At 42.9% G+C, this 22171-nt stretch overlaps 1 protein-coding gene across 5 annotated transcripts in view; it reads left to right on the forward strand.

Annotated features, from left to right (window-relative positions):
- The window catches only part of adarb1b (adenosine deaminase RNA specific B1b), a 118768-nt gene that overhangs the window by 10372 nt on the left and 86225 nt on the right, over positions 1-22171 (forward strand). The window contains exons 2-3 of one of the 5 annotated variants that reach the window (XM_056580133.1): positions 974-3641; positions 20399-20438. The exons of 1 other annotated variant lie outside the window; for it this stretch is intronic. The gene's annotated coding sequence lies outside the window, so the exon portion shown is untranslated. The remainder of the gene's footprint in view (positions 1-973; positions 3642-20398; positions 20439-22171) is intronic. 3 more of the 5 variants (XM_056580134.1, XM_056580136.1, XM_056580132.1) reach the window with 3 other exon arrangements.

The following is a 22171-nucleotide window of genomic DNA, read 5'->3' on the forward strand; positions in this document are numbered from 1 at the left end:
TAATACATAACGATAGCATGAACAATTTGCACAGCAATTGTACATTTATGTATCTGCTCAAGTACGTCACTTGTGTACGGAATTACAGGGATGGATTCAGAGATCGAGATGGTATGCTGTCGCTAGTCCCTGCAGGAGAGGTGTCATAGGCAGATGCTGTGTGGAAGATTAGGGACACATTTATGTTTACGTGTAAATGCTTGCAAGTAAACATTGTAAATAAATATTATTGTATATGGTTTTAAAATGTTTCCATTTTTTTAATAACAGATGTTTGCACCACCTTTCTTTCATTTGTTCAATAATTGGTTAGAATTTTTTTTATTTTGGATATTGAAAGAAATGCAAGTGACAGTTCTTCGTTTGTTTTTATTGTTTTGGTTTATTGTGTAACATCTTCTTGAGGGTTCTCTGGATTTCCTCGTGACACTTGGGTGGTGGCTGTACCGGGGCAGGCAGGCCAAGCCGTCTTGGGTCATCAAGCCTCAGGCTTCATAACAATGCTGTTTGCCAACGCTTGTAACTAAGAATAAATACAAAGCAATCTTTTCACAAATGTTTACAAGCGGGAAACTACACCAAAGGTATAACATGGCTAAAGCTATAATGGAGGTTCACGTATCGTCACAGTTACGGACGAATATGACTTTGGGGTCTAGTGATCTAAATAAACAAGAACCTGGATTCGGGGATTTAGCCTCTATCTGGGGGCCGAGACAGACGAACAGCAAAACAACCATGAAAACAAACGTGTTTGGTAGCGAGAATGCTAACACCCCAGCAAGCAAGCAAGCTAGAAACATACAGGGCTCACAACAAAATGGTCAAGCAAACACATTTTTACAGAGACTATCGACATCAAGAAGCCACAATACAAAAAGAGGACAGAGTTCACCCAAGGGTACTTACAATTTCAAGAGCAACACGGCCATGGCAAGTCGGCATCTGATTTGCAGTCTTCTTTTTCTTTCAGTTCAAGCTATTCCTGAGAAGCTCGCCCAACGTTTACTCGTGTCTGGCCTCTCTGTCGGTCAGTCTCCCTTTTCTCTTCTTCTGTTTCTCCGACATTGGGTTTCTCTGTGTCTTTTTAGTCGGCTGATCCAGGATGAATGTAACTATCCCTTTTTGCTACTTGTTTATATCGAGTTGGTTCCGTGTTTGTGGGTCTGTAGTGCCGTAAAGCAATTCGGTGCTTCGCGAGACCCACAAGAGTGGGCGGCGGGTTACCGGCAGAAACTTGCATCCCTTTTCCGCCAAGATGCGCCAGGGGGAGTCGAAACAGCGATCAATCGACCCATAAAGTCTTAAAGAACCATCACAATTACTCTCAACCTCTCATATTAAGGTAAATTAAGCCAAATAAAATAAGACAAAAAGTTGCATAGTTCCCCTTTAAATAGCTTTTACTGTTATTCAGGGCTAAAAAGTGCATTGACATTTTAAAATGCAAGGCAACTACTATGGTTTGTTGAAAAATAATAATCATCATTAGGGCTGGGTAAAAAAATCAATTTAATTGATTTTGGATCGATTTCATTAAAATTTTGCAATATCGATTCATAGGGCATGAGATCGATTATCATTATTATTTTTTAGTTTTGTTACCATTATTATTATTTTTGCACTTTAATAAACAATGCCTTCATGCAATTTGCAGTGATGGAATGTTTTACTTCAAGAACACTTTCACTTGCAATTCCTTTCTAATTTCAAAATTACACTTTTGAGACTTGAGACAGTTTTGTTGACAGCTTTGTGCGCATGTGCGTGCTTGCGCGTGTGTTCTTACCTGCGCTTGTGCTGATGGCGGAGCCGTTAAAAGGTGTGTGTGTGTGTGTGTGTGTGTGTGTGTGTGTGTGTGTGTGTGTGTGTGTGTGTGTGTGTGTGTGTGTGTGTGTGTGTGTGTGTGTGTGTGTGTGTGTGTTTCCATCTATGTTCGTGCCCATGTGCTTGCTTGCGGTGTGTATGCATTCACGCTTGGCACACGCACACTTGAGTCACTGGTGCGACAGCCCTGCTATTATAGTCCTAAGATTGTTGGTGTCTGTCTAGGCATCTTTCTCAAGGATCTCGACGGGTAACGTGTTGACTTTGGGGTCCGAACCCAGAACCTTTTCTATCCTGATCCTATCCCGCTCCAATCAAATATTGTAGGGATTAAGACTTAGGGTGGGAAATACTGCCAATCAGTTTTTTTTATGTGTACATAAAATATATATATTTATGCATAAATTATAAATCTATAGATGTCTATTTGTACATCGACATACACACAGAGCTTTGGCTGACGTAAATATATATATTTTATGGCTCTTGATCCTGTGGATCTTCAACAGACCAGAAGCAGCATGTGTTGCCTCACCGCGCGGCTCCTAGCAGCAGTGCAGCCCCTGGGCGCAGCAGCAGCAGCTGCAGTAATGCAACAATGCATGACAGCGGAGCCACCATGCGCTTTATGCAGCACAGTGCCGACTCCCCAGCCAGCATGACTAGCATGTGCTCCTGAATAAACTGTGTGTGTGTGTGTGTGACAATATGGCACATAAACACACATCATCGCTCTGTCTTTCTTACACACACACTCGCACACAACGCTGGTGCAGGGTAGTGTGTTTGTGTGTGTGTATTGCCCGTCTAACATGGGCTTGGGTGGAAGATGCAGCACTACATTTATTCGCTAAGGATTAGGGTAGACTCCTATCAATAATGCAGAGCTCACAGGGTTGCTGTGAACTCATGCTTTTCATGTTTCATGAGCTTCTTCCACCACTCTTGACCCTCTCTCTCTATACGCCATGGTGTAAGGCTACAGGAACGTTGGCCTTTGGTACAATGAACTGACAGATGACAGACTCTGGTGGAGCGTGACAACGATATAGGGTCTATAGGCGCTATTGTTTGTTTTTATGCTAGGGATTAACCGGTACTATATTGTGTATCGGTGTCTGTTTCCATATCAACCATAACCACAGGTTTAGGATATCACAAAACAATAGATGGTGTAATCGATGCGTAGACAAGTCTCCGGAGTCCTCATTCACTATGCTGACCGCTTGAAACCATTAAGAGAGATAGTCAATTAGTAGCAGTTTGGTAATAGCTTGAGACCAAGAATGGCAAAGATCAATGTTTTGACATCAAAAACAAAATAATCACATGACGAAAGGTTTCAGTATCTGTATTGCATGATCGAAATGGAAATTTATTTTGTGCCATCCCTAATTTTCCAATTGGTTTTGCATTCTATCGATTGCTATAGTTGTATAGTCCATATGATTGAATCCAAATAAGATGTTAAATTAGCTTCTATACTGACCCCAGCCAGTTTGCGCTAAGCAAGGATTTGAAGAGGCCCAATAGCTGCATACTGTCTCTCTTCCTCTCCTATTGCTCCACCACTCCTCTCCTTCCTCTTGCTCCACCCCTCTTCCTTGGGTGGATGACAACCCCCTCCTCTACATGTTGAATCCTAGCATACTGTCCTCGTGATGTGTCTATATTTAGACGAGAAAAGAGATTGAGCAAAATAGAAGAGGAGTGAAGAGAAAAGAAGGAGGCTGGTCAATGGCTGTGTTCTGGCAGCTATCGGTGGTCACCAAGTTTTTGGTGGTGTAAAGTAGCGTTGGCTGTAGACACTTTTGGTGAGTTTTTTCAACTCTGTTGTTTTCCTATGGGGAGACAGTTTGTGTTTCGTTTTGCAATGCCCAAAGTCAACAAAGACAAAAACATTAACACGACTACTTCTACCATTACCACTTGCTCCAAAATACTACCACTGCTGAAAATACTAACTATGCTATCATCTTTCCAGTTGGCGCAACACACCCTGTGCCCAATCTAACAATGCGTACACTCTCAACACTTTTCTTCAGCGAACGGAACTTCCGGGCATTTCCATGGATGTGATTGGCTGAATATTCTCCTGTCGTCCTCTTCCTCTCGGTTTTAAGTATGCTGATGTGTGTAGAGATAACATTGTTATAATAAGCTTTCCCTATTGTAGAGAGACACAATGTCAGGAAATAGCGACTGGGAAATTGTGTTGTTGTTTTGCCACAAAGTCTTTCGCTATGTCTCTAATAAGTAAACCCTAAACAACTTAAAAAAACAAAATCGGAATAATTTGTTATTGAAATTGCCTACAGCTGTTTTTATTTCTTGGTGGTCCCAGTTGATAAATGTCCAATAGCAGTAGAGCTCAAATTCCATCATGAAAGAAGCACTTTGACACACCAAGCAAGCATTCTTTGAAATGTTCTACAGTGCAATAAAGAGGTTTGTCAAAATAAAACACCCACTCAACATTATAATAGTTAGGGGGGTTGAACATGAAATCTGACTGTGTGTGTGTGTGTGTGTGCGCGTGTGTGGCTCATTAGCAAGGTAGACCTATCTCAACACGCTTCAGAAGAATCTAGAAGCTGTGACAGGCACAGGCTGGTGTTTGGGGGTTATGTGTTCATTATCTTGTGTATGTTATCATGTGTATCCTGCTCACTCAATTGCAACATTTTAATTTGAACCTTTTTATTTCTATAAAACTGGTCCTGCCCTTAAGCAAGTAGTGAAAGAGTTAGCCAGCATTGTCAACAGGGCTTGCTTGTGTTGCTAGCTAACAGTTTTGGAGGTAGCTTGATAGTGGTGCCAAAACCAGCTAGTTGTCTTGAGGTTTAATTGATTTATTTGACGCATTTCTGACTAGACCACACTCTCCAGTACGTTGATTGGACAATCGTCTGGCTCTTCGACCGCGGTTGCTGATGGATGGATAGATACAACATCTGGTTTTACTGTTGCATGCAATCAGTCAATCTACTTTAAGATGTCAAAGATGAATAAAAAAATAATAGAATATGCTGAATCGTACATTCATTTCATGCATTAATTCAAAACTCAGTGAATCGTGATATCATGCTCACAGCTGGCTCGCAATCTTCCTCAACATCCTGTTGGTTGAGATGGAGATCATGTCTTGTTTTGTGTTTTGTTTTAATTGAACATAACATATAATGCATCTGCTATTGTACAATAGGAACTACAGATGAATTGATCCATATAGCTGAGCTATTTAGGTACGCTAGCATTATCGTAATTAGCTAGCGATATTGGCGCTAGCTAGTCTTCCCCCTGAAGCATCCCATGTAGAAAAACAGGTAAAGGCACCCACTTTGCTATTAGGAAAATAATTAATATTCTAAATGCAATCTTGTTATTATGGAGCAGGATACAATTTCCCTATTTTATCAGCAAGTCTTTGGTTTGCTTTGTAAGTAGATTGTATTGGGAAACAGGGGATACAAGTAGGCACTGGAACACATGTTGATGTTGAACAGATGTTTTAACGCTGTGTCACAGAGAGCTGGAGTCTGCAGATAACTGTACATTTGTACAGCAATTCAAAGGAAAATAAGTGGTTTAAAGCATGGCTGTTTTTCCATCCACCCTGCACGGTCAACAGGTTCCAACAGTGGATTAAATCTCACTGGAATGTTGTCTTTGCGTTTGGCACTTGGCTATTTGACTAAATCAGTATTACATGTTTTGTATATAAATACCGATCATTCAGAATTCACATGTAAAAACAAATTCTGATATTGTGACGTGAGAATGTTTATTGTCAAGAAATGTGGTTATTTTTATATACATATTGTGCCCAGCCAGTATTTGCCATAGCATGTTTTTGTTTGCCTGTCTGGCAGTATGAGGGTGGTATTGGTTAAATAACTTCAATGCTATATTCAAACCCTTTTTACTCTGGGAACTAATCTTTAAGACTTTAGAATGCAGCCTTCCAAAAAAGAACAGAAATTAATTCTTTAAGGAATAAAAGGACATGCCTAATACTATTACTTACCCTACGTAACTCAACTGCTGAGATGTGTTGTGACCGCAGGATATATTAACTAGTATATTTGTACCTTTCGAATCGTATAAAGCAATGATACAAACTCGGGCGTGTTTGTATCATTGAGGTGTGTGTGCACTGGTGACTGCAGGATATCAACGAGTAGATTCATACCTTTCGTATTAAGCAATGATACCGACAGTGCTTAAACAAAGAAGGCGGTTGTTGGCTGGAGGTTGGGGGTGTGTGAAGCTCAGTGATGGGCCAGAGCTAGAGCTCCATGTCTGTGATAACAGGATAGCTATAGTAAAGGTTTTCCATGCAGGCGGGGAGGGAAGTGGGGGCTGGTTCCTGTTGTGTAGATTACTTCACTCAACTTCTGTCTGCTAGCCACCGACAGTCTCCGCTGAAAACACCCGCTGTGACTTGCCGTGAGCGGCGCATCAAACTCCCTTTTAAATGGGCTCCATAGAGGCGTGTTCCCCAATGTAATAACAGTCTATTTCACAACGTTGGGGAACAATTCATGTAAAAACAATGTCATAATATTTGAGGGAAGGTTGTGAGTTGACGCCACAGCATATGCCATCGATGCTGAAGCTGCTCAATAGAAAAAGTTGGCTCTCTGAGAGAGCCACCTGACTCACCGCAACACGGTGAGTCAGTGTAGCCCCTTCCATGGACCATTAGGGCAGCCATTCCAAGCCAAATGCAAATGCTGCAGGATCCCTCATGAAGCCTGACGCTGTGGAAGGGTTAGGCTGCTGCCTCAACTAAAGTTTGCTATGCTTGGTTCATTTCGGGACCAGGATTTTTTATATGGTCTGGTTTAGGGCCCGACCGATATTGAAAAAAAAAAAAAGGCTATAAAACATAGTTTTTGATACCTTAAATATACTTTAAACACTTTTGACGAATATGTGAATTGAATGCAGAACCTTTGAGTGTTTTTAGAATACATTTACAGTAAAAAATGAGTGTAATGTAAAATGTAAAATAAATAACTAACTCCCAATGTGCTGCGCTCGTGAGCAGTGACTAACACGTGCGTGCTGAGCAGTATGGTCTCACCGTTAAGTCTACAGTATAACAAATTAACATGGCCTGGGACCTAAAGAAAAACAGGCACAACATGCTCAAACAACAAGTCTTGTGTACATTGGTGAGGTGAGCGCGCAGCTGCCTGAGCGAGCATGCTTTCATGTTGTACGGTAAAATTCAATCTCCTCTTTTTTGCTCCAGCTAAAGTTGTATGTTAGCAAGGCGAGTAGGAGCGCAATCTGCAGGATACTAAGCGCAATAACATTTCTAAAAAATAAAAAAATAAAAAAATAATCAGTTGTAATCTGCGTCTTTTTGGCAGATGTCGATTATTTTCAAAAAGGCTATAATCGGCCGATTAAATCGGCAGGCCGATGAATCGGTCGGGCCCTAGTCTGGTTAGGTGACATCAGTACATCAGGGTTCTGTCTATTGGCTCTTAGTCAGGCAGACTAAGAGCTCTTCACTACTATCTGTAGTGAAGGGAAAGTTATCATGGTCAGACCACAGTCGGTCAGCCTGAAACTTACAATTTACGCATCCATCATTTTAGAAATGGAAAGCTTCTCTGCATTATAGGAGTAGCCGTGATTATCTTTGCTTACTGAATTTGAATTAACTATATTATACTTTTATAAATTTATTTTGTTTTGCCATTTGTTAAAGTAATCAGTGTAAATTAGGGTTGAGAATCTCTTGGCACCTCACGATTCGATTAGATTCCGATTCAGAGGTCAACGATTTGATTCTAAAACGATTATTGATGCATCTCGAAGCAATTATTTTTTTTTATGTACATTTCCATACAGCTGAATTTGCTACTCAGAGTTTTCTAATCACTTCCTACTTTTGTGATGATCATTAAAGAAATCAACAGATTAATTACTTTATCTAATATTTTATTAGAGAAAAAGCTTTTGTCACAAATATGACTTTCTATGAACATTGCAATTATCAATGCAGCTTGCATTGCAACACATTATGGAAGTAGGTAAAAAATAAACAGATTTAGCTTTCTTTACTTTCTCATCTTTATTTTCTATGTCATTAAAGTAAAAGCTGCTCTTAGTCAATTATAAGAGTAAGAACTTGTTCCACATTCTTGTGTCTGGCTGTGTGTTTGCGTGCATGCTATGCCTAGGCTGAATCGCAATTGCGTCCAGACAGATCAGATTTGCCAAAACATTGAAGATAAATTAAAACCACTCAAATTATCCCTCTCTGTCGAACAGAATATTGCAGGAGGCGAACAAATTTACTAAAAAATAAATAATAATAATAAAATAATATATATATATATTTAATTTTTTTTATTCCGATTATTGACTTATCTGAAACTAGACGGAATCGTTCTACACAGAATCGCGATGCATCGAAGAATCAAATAGTTTTCCCACCCCTAGTTCAAATGTTCTTCCTGAACTTTTTCTTCTAGCCCTATCAAGAATCAAGCGTATGATAGTGTTTAATCCAAAGTTGGTTCTAGTGTGCATTCAGACACCAGCTGTATGTTTTGTGTCTACATAGTTCTTCTTGCACGCCCCCATTTTCTCCTAATTTACTGCCTCTCATCTCTCTTACTCTGCAGGTTTTCCTGCAGTAACTGGCTGGAGAAACTTTAAATGGAGATGGTGCTTTTGTAATCCGAGGTCTAGGGTTGTAGTAAGCTAGGTGGTAACGTTAAGGAGACTGACTGTTGATTGGAAAAGACTAGAGAGATGATTAGAGATGGGAGGAGGCTAGGAGAGCTGATTTATTTTGGAGGATGCTAGGAGAGAGGGCTTTGGTTGGAGGATGCTAGGCAAGGAGGCTAGGAGATGAGACTAGGAGAGATGAGTCGTGTGAGTTGGAGTAGGCATTGTGAGGTTCTTCTCTTATTTGATGTGCACACACCCACACAGCCACAAAGGGAAGCCATCTGCTGACATATCAAACTTGTCCATATGGGATTTGTCCTTAATAAAACATATTTGTTTGGGGGGGGGTTTAGAGTGAGGATATATCAGAGGTGTGAGATCTGCTGATGGGTGCTAAGGACACATTTTTACCCTGCTTTTTATATTCTACACCGGCAAAGCTAAATGACTCCTATTGATGTGTGTTTATGTAGTTGTGAGAGAAACAGCACAAGACTCTGTTAGTGTGTGAATTATTTATGTATTATTATTGCACATGTTTTCATTTTGGATGATGAAACATATGATGACAGAGATGGAAATCAATGTTTGTATTCATAAACAGTTTGTATTTATAAACATATCTGCACATGAAAGCAATTTCTAGGCAACAGGACAAGACTTTGGTATTGAATGCGTTCTGGTTTCCGTTTAACCTATCACATTTCAGCGGGTATTAGTTGCATGGGGCCAAAATCTCGCCCGGTCAAAATCTGCAATCCTCTGACGATGATTAAGCCTGAAAAAATAAAATGTAAATCAATGACTAGCCCACAAAGACTTTTGCCGGATAACCATTGTCCGTTTTAAACTGAAACCCGAGAAGCATTGTGGTCTGTGGTCCAGAGAGGTAAATCATGGTCAGATGATGGCTGATGGTCCCCTCCCCTGAACACCCCTCTTTCAGTCTTTCATTTATGGCTCTCTTGCTCTATTCTCTCGAATGACAGTTGTATGGCTTTGCAAAGCCAGGCTCATTAAGTTAGGTTCTGTGTACTATGAGGGTACATGGCAAGGCGCCATACGTAACATTTCTAATCCAAATGAACATCAACATGCCCATGTACTGTGATTCAACAATGGATAATGGAACAAGCAGAATGACAATACTAGTTTATAACCAACTGTATTTTGTATATTTTCTGTCAATCTGACACCAAACGAGGGTAGCATTACATTTCAGTGTGTGCGTTCACAAGGTATATAAACCAGACAAAATGAACTATGATGAGTTATTAATCAGCTGACTAGACTGAACCTGGGCCCTAAATTCATGATCCAGATTGACAAAATCAAAGAATCGGGCCGTGTTGACGGTGTCTGGGCACCACATGATCAACTGTCTTCCAGTTGTTAATAGGGAGGCCAACAGTTAACCGTTAACCGGCTAACCGCCGAGAATACTTTTGACCGGTTACGCATCGGTTTATAGGTTAATTTGCACTGACTCACCAAATAATATGTTGTTTTGTTAAGATTAAGTGCAGTTGTTGGCCTACTTAATTTAAAGCTCTTAAAAATCTGTTCCTTCTCCACATTCAATTGGATAATTCAAAAGCGTTTTGTTATGTGCTGCAAGTGATGTGCCAATTGCCCAATCGAAACGCTAAATAATGTTATTTTGCTGTTTAAATTTAATTTGTACTTTTAATAAAGCTCTTAAATATCGATTCCTTTTCCGCATTAAAAGAATTGCGGAGTGGAGCACCAGTAATTTGACCACTATGCAGTTCCAAAATATTGTAATTCGTAGACCTAGGTAAATTTTTTTGCATATTAATTAACAAAATGACAATTCTATAGTTCATTTATTATTTATTTATTGACCTTTATTTTATCAGGTGGAATCATTGACAACACAATTCTCTTTTGCAATGACCTGACCAAAATGCGGCAATAAACTTCAGTGAAGACAACATAAAATAAAATAAAAGGCAAGACATTTAGGCTACAACACAAAACATTAAAATGTCAGTACCTCTAAATGGGCAGCCTTTTGAAATGCGGCGACAAAGCTCATTGAGCCATATTCTTGTGTTTCACATCATTTTGCGTTTTTTTTTCTGAAAAATTAAACCCATTAACCGGTTGGTTACCGGTTAATGGGTTGACCGGTTGGTTACCGGTTAATGGGTGTCGGCCTATCGAAAGCAAAATTAAACGAAACTGACATCCCTAGTTGTTAATTACCGATCAGCCAATCAGATGCCGGTCGTTGAGCCATTGATGGACAATGCAGTACATGTACACACAAGCACCTAAGACGGCTGTTCATCGTACAATTACATCCATCTCATAGACGTTCTTTCTCATGAAACTCATGTTTAATTCATGTGGTTCCTTCTAACGATGGATCCACTACTTGCGATTGCTGTAATCACATATTATGCAAACCTTACTTGATCGATTCACTGCAGGTCAACCGGCAGTCCCATTAAAACCGGTATTCCCATTAAGATGCATGAGCTGAATAAATGATGCGAAAGATCAGCCAAGACCCCCTGTCTCATTTCCCTAACAAATGTATAGGGAGGCGGTTATAATGGGCTCTGCTGGGGCTCAGCAGAGCTTCGTAATGCAGACGTGTTGTCCGAAGGGACAGAAAGGCAGAAGGAGATTATTAAACATGCTAATGGGAATACCCATTAGTTAGTTTCCTATTCTGGGGCATTTTTTAGGCTCAACCCAGCAGTGTGCTTACCATAGTGGTAATACGCCTTGTGGTGACCCAGGTTTGATTTTCAACCTGAGGTCCTATGCTACAAGTTGTTCCCTCTCACTTCTTCCATCGACTTTTCTGTTGGTCTTCACTATCCTGCTGTGACAGGCAGCAAAAGCCTTTTAAAGAAACCATAAGCATCGGGTTGCCTATTCTTCTTCTCCTCGCCGTTGTTCCTTCTCTAGTCATGACCTTTCACAAGGTCACAGGCATGATTGAGGTTGAGGCAATAAGTGATGAAAGACAAATGGCCGCCTTTTGTAGACTGTACGATTATTATTTAACCATTTAGATGACCCTTGATCCAAGGTGACTTGCGGTATTTTTCATTGATGACAAGGTTCTGATTACGGTATCTTGCTGGATAAGGATACCTAGTGGTAGACATTGAAGGGTTTGAACCTAGAACAACCCGGGCACTTAACTGTCAGTGTTTCCCCTAATTTTTTTTTATAGCAGTGGTGCTGTGAGTTGGTAACCGAGCAACGCTAGTGGGGTCTGGGGGCATGCCCCCCAGGAAGAAAATGTTGAAAAATAACCCTTTAAATGGTTACTTCTGGTGAGATTTCTTTGGGAAAAATGTACAGATGGAGCTTCTAAATATGACATAACCACCAACAGACTAGAGTCAAGGTATCTGCTGAGACCAGATCATCGTGCAAATGTGCCTTGAACTTGGCACATTTGCGGTTCAGCGGCGGTGCGCCTAATGCAGACGGGTCGAACAAAGCACAAAATGCCATTTTTGGATATGCAGTTCGTTTGGCGCGTCTCGGCCACCATGCCATCTTGCACCGAAGTTCCCTCTTGGGCACCTCGTATTGGAGATCATTAGGATGGTGTTGTAGTAGGTTAAGATAAACATTTAAGACAAACAGGCGGGTGTGGAGGTAGGCGTAGAGGGAGCGATGGCAGAGCTTGTGGGCTGGAGTACAAATGAGTAACCGCTCTATTACCTCCCAAGCAGCAATAGTCATTTTCTTCCCAGGGGCTTTGTCCAATCACTGGAGCACACTTTATTACTGTGCGTGTGTGTGTGTGTGTGTGTGTGTGGTTGTGTGTGTGTGTGTGTGTGTGTGTGTGTGTGTGTGTGTGTGTGTGTGTGTGTGTGTGTGTGTGTGTGTGTGTGTGTGTGTGTGTGTGTGTGTGTGGGTGTTACCTTTCAGTCCTTGTCTCTCTCACCTCTGCAGCGCACTGGGAGTACTCCACCTGCAGTTTACTGGTGTGTTTCACTCTAAGCTTGACGCAGTCTGTGTGTTTGTTCGTGTAGCCCCTCTGTTATCCTATGCCCCTCCTAAATGGCACTTGGGTTAAATAAATAAATCTCTACTTTCACCGCAGGGTTTTAAGACCCACAGACAGAGGGGTTTGGCGTGTGTGCTGGAGTGCACCTTGGTCACAACGTGCACTCACACTTGGTGCATTGTGTATGTGTGTGCGTTGGTGGCGGTGTTTGCGTTGGCACACATGTTGGTGTGTGTGTGTCTGCGGGGATGCATACTTTTGAGTGTATGCTGGCGTGACTTTGGGCTTGCTGCAGTTCCGTCGTACCCAGCTGTTATAATGACCCAGGAATAGGCAACAAAAGATCCTAACTATCGCAAATGCACATCTGGGCATGGGAGGGGAAGGAAGAGGGGGGAGGAGGGAGGACAGAACAAGAGAATGAGGGCGAAGGGGGAAGAGGAGGGAGGGAAGGGAGAGACAGAAGAGAAGGAATGGAGAGTTGGAGTGATGAGTATGAGGGGAAAAGAAAAAGATGATGAGGGGGCAGAGAGAAAGAGGTGGAGGAGAGGGAAAGAGGTGGAGGAAAGAGGAGGAGGAGGAGGAGGAGGAGGAGAGGGAAAGACGAGGAGGAGGAGGAGGAGTAGAGAAAAAGAGGCAGTCCGTTGTAGAGGGCGGTCGTCCGTAATTGAACCATGCACAGAGCGGAGGGGTTTGTGGGTGTGTGTGTGTGTGTGTGTGTGTGTGTGTCTGTGTGTTAGACCGGGGGGATGGTCCTGGCTTGTGTGCGTCAGGGCATGCAGAGGGGGTGGAAATCTGCCATATGGAAGAGGAGAAAGGATGAAAGAGGGAGGAGGAAGAGAGAAGAGGAGGATAGAGGAGGCGACTCAGTGGCCCATTCCGGCTCGCTCTCCTCTCCTCCTCCTCCTCCTTCTCAAGGGATGCTGACAACACTATTATGTGGATATATTCATCCTCTCAAGCCATCTCTGTCTCTTTTTCTTTCTCTCACTGTTTTTCTCTCACACTCTACCTCATCTGCCCTTACACCTTCATCCTGTTTATTCCCTTTTTTTGTCAATTTCTTTTTTTTCTCCTCCTCCCCCCCCCTATCTGTCTTCTCGTCCTCTGCCGCAACCTTGGTTATCCAAAACTCCCCCCCCCCCCACTCTCTCTCTCTCTCTCTCTGTCTTTCTCCCCCTCCCCCCACACCCCATTTGATCTCTGCATACAAACCCCTAGACCGCTTGGTGCGCACGGCCTCCTCGTCAAAGGGACTTGCTCCACTGCTCATTTCAGTGCCGGGGCCAAGGAGGAATCACAAGAGACGGTCGCTAGCGGAGATAGAATGAGAGCCCCGGGACCGTGAAACGAACCCCAGATACAAGGTTGTTCCTCCACAAAGAAACACGCATGAGGTGTGTGTGTGTGTGTGTGTGTGTGTGTGTGTGTGTGTGTGTGTGTGTGTGTGTGTGTGTGTGTGTGTGTGTGTGTGTGTGTGTGTGTGTGTGTGTGTGTGTGTGTGTGTGTGTGTGTGTGTGTGTGTGTGTGTGTGTGGTCCTTCCAGTTTAGAGAGTCTGTTCCAGAGGAACGTGGGATGTTGCTCGACACTGATCTGTCATGACGGGGTCATGTGCCAAAGGGTAGGCGCGTCTATGAGGAAGAGGAGGTGCTGTTAGAATTCAAAGTCCAGGGGGTCCAAGGATAGCTCTGGAGGCGGTGGGGATTTTGGGGTGGAGGGGGGTGGTGTTAATGCAAAGTGGACAAACCAAACGCTTACCCCAGGCAGTGTGCTTTAATGGAAGTGCTCGTGCATTCGTTAGCGACCGTTGACAGCGACGCAGAGCTCGTCGGCTTGTCAGACAGGGGGACTATTTATGTCTGCGATGCGTTTAAGTGTTTCCGGAATGGTCTGCTTCCGGGCCGGAGATAAGCCAGTGTTGGTGGGCGTAGGTCAACCTGTTCCTCTACCCAATCAGAACACAGTATATTCAATGCCTGGACAGGAAGTGTAGAGCCCTTCCTCCTCCTTTCTATATAATAACATGGCAGTCGATTGATGGAGGGTTTATTTTTGCATTGTCATCGGCTTTGTTATTATTGACCCAAGGCCCACAGTTCTTTTTGTGAGATTTTCAGTTGGGTTGAAAAGTAAAGAAGTGGGTTTTGTACACTGTCCTACCATAGCCGATGATTAAAGCGGTGTTAAATATTTTATGACGGGGAGATCCGGCCACTTGAGTAAAAGCAGCTCTCAGGTGAGTGAGGGCCGGATGCTATTTATATAAAAAAACAATATAAAAGATGATAAATAAGGGTTTTGCCCATCGAGCTGTTGAGCGGAAGCAGTTGACTCTCTGTCAGCAGTAACAGCTAAGTGTTGTGTCTGATGTAATGTCCTTTAGGCCTTTAGAAAAATGCAAACTAGGTATCTGGCAGGGTGCCATATTGGTTGAGTGGCAAGGAATAACTCACCAGCTTGGTCTCTCTCTCTCTCTCTCCCTCTCCCTCTCCCTCTCCCTCTCCCTCTCCCTCTTCCTCTTCCTCCTCCTTCCTTTCATCCCCTTCTCCATGACTGTGTATAGGTCAATCTCTGCGAACATGTGTGATAAGATACAGCCATTTGTACCTGATTGCATGCTGCAGTAACATGTATGTGCTGTATATATGTGTGTGTCTTTGTATGTATGTTTTGCGTGTGTGACTTGCCATGGTGTTTAACATGACCTGCAGCTGGGGACTGCATGACTGCCTGTCTACCACTCAGGCCTCACTGCCCCGGGGCCTTCTGCACCATCCTCCTCCTCCTCCTCATCCTCACTTCCCTTCATATCAACAGTGGAGGTTAGAGCCCACCGGGGGGCTGGCTGTTGATGTGCATAATTGTGTGCGTGTGGGTACGTCGTGTTTTATGAATGCAGGCTATTTATGCATGCATGTGATGATTGAAGATAGCCGGATATTCCTTTTTTTGCCTACGAGTCGATTACTTGAAGCCTATTATGCCACATCTTATCAGGGTACGAATCGTTAATGTTCACTGTTGGGATTTTAGGCACTGCCCCCTCAAGTGAACAACTGTGCAGTTGTACTTCCCATGTTTTCTTTCTGTTGGGTGGCGGTTGGGTGCCTCTCGTCCCAGAGCGTCGCGCGCTTGAGCCTGGGGTCACCCTGGATATCCACTCTTGTTTTCTGGTGTGTATCTTTTTGGTCCGATGTGGAGTACAGAAGGTCTTTTGATCGACACTACTTCTACCACAAAGTCCACATATGAGATGGAGGGTGGACCAGCCCACTAGTTGAATGAGGTGACTTTCGTAAGGCAGAACATGCAACCCATGACTCGCGTGGTGATACGTTATCTTTAAAAATAAGTGCCCTCTTTTGTTTTTGTGATTTTCTGAGGGGGTGGCTTTCAACAGAGTGGTTGAGGGTTACAATTGTGCCTTACTGTTATTATACTTTATTAGGCGAGTGCTGCAAGCAGCGCTCAACTATTGTTGTTCTTAGGCTTTTTATTATATTATATATTGTGAGTCTGAGGACTTTATTATATGATACCGTGCTTCAATCCACACGGAGTGTGGATTGGTATCATATAATGAAGTCCTTAAACTCACAATAATACTTGCATGTTGAATATACGAGGGCCATCCAAGACCCCCGTACACAGTAATGGAAGTATATGATTGCTTACTAGGTCTGGTGATTGCGAGGCAGGCCCATGGAAACGGAGAGGGCCAATTCACTCTTGGTTTGGTGCTGGATGTGAACGCATGTTTAATTCAGCTGTTTATTTAGTTTTGATGTGGTAATGATGCCTGCCAGGGACGCTGGTCCGCGTCTTGCAGGGGCTGTTTACTTTGACGTTCCCCCACCGAGAGACACCCACTGCAGTTGTTCATGAAACGCTAATCAAGTTCATACCAACACAGAAAAAAAAGTACATCAATACGGCACACATTAGCCATGAAATAATGAACTCTGAAGCTATTTTGGTCTTGGATTGTATTTCTGATATAAGATAAAGTGGAGCAAAACAAACGGCTGTCCCTCGGCATTAGTATTTTTTTTTACCAAAGCAATTAGTCGCACACTCAGGTGTTGGACTGGGAATCCACCTAATGAAGGAATAAGTAGTGGAACAACAGTGGAAGAACTTTACTTGCTTCCCTTTTTTTGTATACTGTGTAATTATGAGCAATTTCTGCATAATAAAATGAAGCAAAAAACGTTTTCCCTGAAATAAAAACGTTAAGACTGTGAAGGGTTATACTTTATGACTGAAATGTAAATGAGTGAAGTCAAGGATATCTTAGAGGGTAGTGATGGTCCCTGGTCGAATGTTCCACCCTTATCTTGAAACCCCCCTAAAAAACGTATGCTTGAATTAAACTCAAAACTACAGCCTCCCAAGTATTATGTCTGTGGGAAGCAACCTACTCACAGTACGCCCTACCCACGCACTTATAATCGATCTATTCCTGTGAGACCTTATACATGGCTTATTTTTAAACAATAAATCAGTTGTAACCCCACCATTTCTACCCCTGCAACAGTGTGGTCTTATAGCATAATGTGTCAAGCGTGTTAATGGGATGGATAAATGCTAAATGTCCACAGCCTAATCCGTAGGCATAGTAGAGCAAGATTCCATTACCCCTACCAGCTCCTAATGACATACATCTGAATTCACTCTAAGTTGTTGGGGTAGAAGTGGCTACTAAAGCTAAATTATAGTAATTGACCACCCTGGCCTGCTGTCTGCAGCATACTGTAACCTCACAGTGTGATGAGAAACATGTTGGTTGTGACACACATGTAGAAGGTGAAAACACCGTCATCCCCCTCAGGAAGTTTGCTGACTTTCTCCCAGTGACACATGCAAGTTCAGAGGCTCGCCTCAAGCCCTTTCACCGACCACGTAAAGGTCACCTTCCATTCATCACTGTGTGTCTCAGCCACCGAGGAGATGGTGATGAGGCAGTCATCCATGGAGCAGGACTGCCGACAAGTATGACTTGTATGACGCAGAGCGCTCATCAAGCAGATCACATGTGACACGTGACGTGTTGTAACACTGTCGTAGCATAAAAAGTGCAAAGACCCCGATCAAATGCCGAAGGTTAATTCTGCCACGCTTGACATACAAGATGACATTAGTCAATTTGTGGACCTATTGTAAAACGGTCAATACTTTTCTTGTGGTTTCATTTGAAAATATGGGGCACATGGATTATGATGCTGTGTTGTGGATGATGACACTGCAATGGTTACTTGAAGTTAACGTGATAATCGTCCATTTATACTTTCAAACATGATCCAGTTGACCAGACCCCGTGCTTTATAGAGCACAGGGATTTCCAAACGGTCAAACTGGATGAAAACTGTTGGGGCACTCACTCGGTGTGGGTTTTTTTAATAAGGGGTTTACAGCCATGGTTATGACCTACGAAGTGATCTATTCCAATCCATGTACAAAAACCAACATCTGAATTGGAGTTGACATAACAATGTTCCTAGGTGTCTAATTCAACACCAAATAACAGTCAAATTATGACTTGGGCTTGGCTGGAACAAAGTGGCTTCAAATTCATATCATGAATTTAATTTGAAGTATTTCACGCCGTTAATGTGGTGCTTTTCCGCGGCTTACAGCGGCTGCTGGGACGATTTCATTTAAAGATAATAGTTTCCTGCTTTCTGGTGCAGTGGTAAACCTATCTGTTTTATGGCAGGTTTTCACTAATGGTTCTCTCCTGTAATGGCTCACAGGCTCCTTCCCTAAAGTCTCGTCCGTCTTCTACCTTATATTGCCACCGCAAACATCTCAAAATGTCTTGGCTTTTATCCATAAATTGTCTATGACAAGTTTCAATTATTCAGACCTTGAACTACATTTAAGAAGTCCTTCGCAGTTTCAATCTCACAACACAAAAATTCAACACACTAAAAGGAAATGTATGCGTTTATGCAATATAAGAACTTCGTATAAAAAGCTGGGCAGGAGTTGAAGCAAAGGCCTTTTTAAAATACCAGGCTCCTGGAAAAGAAAAAAAGAGTTGAGCATCAGTTCGCTAATTTACTCTTCTAGGTCATTTCAAAGCCTAAGGGACCGGTTGGCACATCCATTGATTGTTTTCAACCCGCACAACCAAGGTAGCTCACTACCGCCTGAAGCTAGCCAACCACTGTCTGAACCCAGCTAAACAAAAAGTGAACCTCACTCTGAACCTAGCCCAACAAGGTCTGAACCTAGCTAAACAAAGAGTGAACCTCACTCTGAACCTAGCCGAACAAGGTCTGAACCTAGCTAAATAAAGTGAACCTCACTCTGAACCTAGCCCAACAAGGTCTGAACCTAGCCAACGCTGAAATGGTAAATTGACTGCATTTATAGTGTTGTTCAGACCTTAGGCCAGTCAAAGCGCTTTACAATGATTACCTCACAATCACACACCGACGGTGTTGTCAAGCATGCAAGGCAACAGCCAGAAGCAATTTCAAGCACTTGGGTAGGAGGAGTCAGCATAGAACCAGCAACCCTCCAGTTGCCAGACAACCTGGAGAGAGAACAGAAAGGTTGAACAGAATTTCTCACACCTACGGGGGCCCTGAAGTGTTGATCCCCAGTCGGAAAAACTGCGAACACCGCTTTGCAAATCTGAGAAACAGTAGCACATATATAGGGAAAACTTCAACACAAATCCCAACTGTGAAAAAGAGTATCCTTGAAGCGCAATGTTTTTGGTAAAAAGCATATTTACTTAAAACAAACATTAGCACAACAATCGAAGTCACTCGCACAACTCAAGCCTCCCTCCAGTCTAGAACTCTGGCCCTCTTAAGGTGCACCAGAATGGGTGTGGCTCAATTAACCTATGAGCCACATCTGCAGACTATTACAGGGCTAACAGCCGGACAGACATACCAACACAACTGAAAATGCCTCAACACAAATGCAAAAGCCACATCACAACGGAAGTTAGTTAGTTATTATTATATACTCATTCAGTATAGAATGTGGATAGCCAAAGCCTTATGATAAATAAGTCATCCTTGACTTATTTATCATAAGGCTTTAGCAAAGTGTGGAGTGTGGCAAACACCTAGGTGTCTGCCACACTCCACCTAGATGGCTTTTCTGTGCTCCTCAGAACAGAGGACGGGGGGTAGTGATGTTGAAGCCGGTTTATTTTAAAGTTTGTTATGATGCATGGCCTGATGCTCCATGTTGTCAATCAGGAGAGCTCTCTCTGTGGGTGTGAGGCGATGCCTGGTTTAACCTATGCACACAGATTACCAAATGTGCAACAGGCGTGGAGCCTCACCCAGCCCCAGAGTCCAATCAGACTCGCCTATGTGAGGCTGCTTTAACCAGCCTCCACCCACACGCACTCCCACAGCTACATTCACCTATGCTAGGCTTATCGGGATCATACAAGTTATGTTATTGCAACGTGTGAGGCAGAATGCTGTCTCCGTGACCATGTTGATTCCACGAAAAGAACAGTACATTGCAATCGGGAATGCAACCTCTCAAACAGGCAATCCCTTTTCTCTTCCACATGTCTAGGCAATAGTACACTGCGTGCAATAATAGTTGGTCCATTTAATAGTCAACATGCAACGACGCTCCGTTCCGTTGCGTTGTGGCTTTTGTATTTGCATTGTAGCATTTGCAGTTTGCTGTGGCTTTTGTGTTTTGTGTTGCTTATGTTTTTCTATTTTGCAATTTCATTTCAATTTTCATTCATTTGAAGCAGGTATACTGTTATAAATAATATTGATAAATCATGATTTATCTGAGATATTGTTCTCGTGATACCAGTTATACAGAAACGTCCGTACATGATCTCCTATTTGAATATTATCTCCTTTCTTCTTTTTCAGGAAATACAGCTAGGGAAACACAGAAATCAGTGCAGACTCAGTAAGTACAAGTCTATTGTAGTGCCATTCTACGACACCTTCAGACATGCAGACTGTGACGCCTACAAAAAGCATTCAGGATGAATTATTGTTTACCTTCCATTGCCCTGCCAGAGATCAGATAATGAATACGTGCTCATAGCCGGCTGCTTATTTAAATATTAATTTCCCTCTGCTCGCTTACGTCCAGCCAATGGGAGCGTGTTTTTGACAGACGGTTTGATTTATGAGGATGCGGTGGCCACATGGTTTAGAGGGAAGCTGTTTGAACCCGGAGACAAATTGCATAATAAAAAATAAAAAAATCAATACACATGCATGTGTGTGTGTGTTGGCGCACACATTTCTGTGTGTGGGTAGTTCCCGTGTTGTGCGTTTGTGAGGGAACAGGTGTGTAGATTAATGTGTATTAGTGATTGCAGCTGTGCATCGTAGCTCCCCCCTCCCTCTGGGTCTGGTGACCTGTGTCAACGCAGCCATCATAAACTCCTCTTCAGGACGTTGTGATTGATGGCTCTGTGTCAGTTATGTCCTCTGCCATCACCGCTCCGGTTATTTCATGATGGATTGGTTTTCTGTATCATTCAAAAACATCAGATTGGTGGGGGTGGGGCCTAGGGTCTCACTGTCCCCCTGATTGGCTGGAAGTTCTGTGTCTTTTCGGCAACTTTGAGGAAAGTGTTGTCGCTAATTCCAATGCTGTCTGGCAGAGGAGGAACAGGATGTTCTGTCAGCCGACCTCTGACCTCTCTGAGTGAAGCGATCTACTACAATCCTTGGCCTTTATCCTCTCGTGTGTGTGTGTGTGTGTGTGTGTGTGTGTGTGTGTGTGTGTGTGTGTGTGTGTGTGTGTGTGTGTGTGTGTGTGTGTGTGTGTGTGTGTGTGTGTGTGTGTGTGTCCTTGTCTGACTTGGAGGTCGCAACAGGATTGTTTTATTCATGATTCACTTTGGGGAGTTGCATGCACGCACAATGCACTCTCTCTCTCCACCCTCTCCCATTCACAACCCCTCCATCTATAGATTTCAGCCAGTAAAACATGGCCTTTCCTGGGTCAGCTCAGAAGAGGAGCAGTTACTCCTTAAAGAGCCATGTCTCTGCAGCTTCAACCTTTGTGTACGTCATTGTGGGGAGGTGCAAATCCTAACTGAATACCACACACATAAAGGCTTCAACACGTGGGGTAATAAGGGCTAATGTACGCACATTCAGCAGTGGCCTGTCCCTTTAATGCATTGACATGGCTACTGTTGACCTTGTTTGACCTAATTCGTGGTGCTTCCAGTGTATATGGGCTATCATCTCTCACACACACACACACACACACACACACACACACACACACACACACACACACACACACACACACACACACACACACACACACACACACACACACACACACACACACACACACACACACACACACACACACACACACGTCTTTTCTTGCGACACCCCAGCGATTATAGTGGCCTCTCTAGTGATTGTAATCTCGCATTCCTTACCTATTATGGAGCGTGGGACCTTTAGGTTTGAGGGATGTTGTGGCTGGACCACCTCTGATTACTTAATATTCATCAGCGTTGCTCAGTTAACGCTGGCTGATGTTTGGTTGAAACTCATTTGCCACATTGTTAATTAAAGATGAGATTTAATTTGTTATAATCAGACTGAGTAAGCTCAGAGCAGTGGATGTTCAAACAAAAGCATTCATTTGTTGTTTTAATATAC

The sequence above is a fragment of the Gadus chalcogrammus genome, chromosome 20 (assembly GCF_026213295.1).
Source record: "Gadus chalcogrammus isolate NIFS_2021 chromosome 20, NIFS_Gcha_1.0, whole genome shotgun sequence".
Taxonomy (NCBI): domain Eukaryota; kingdom Metazoa; phylum Chordata; class Actinopteri; order Gadiformes; family Gadidae; genus Gadus; species Gadus chalcogrammus.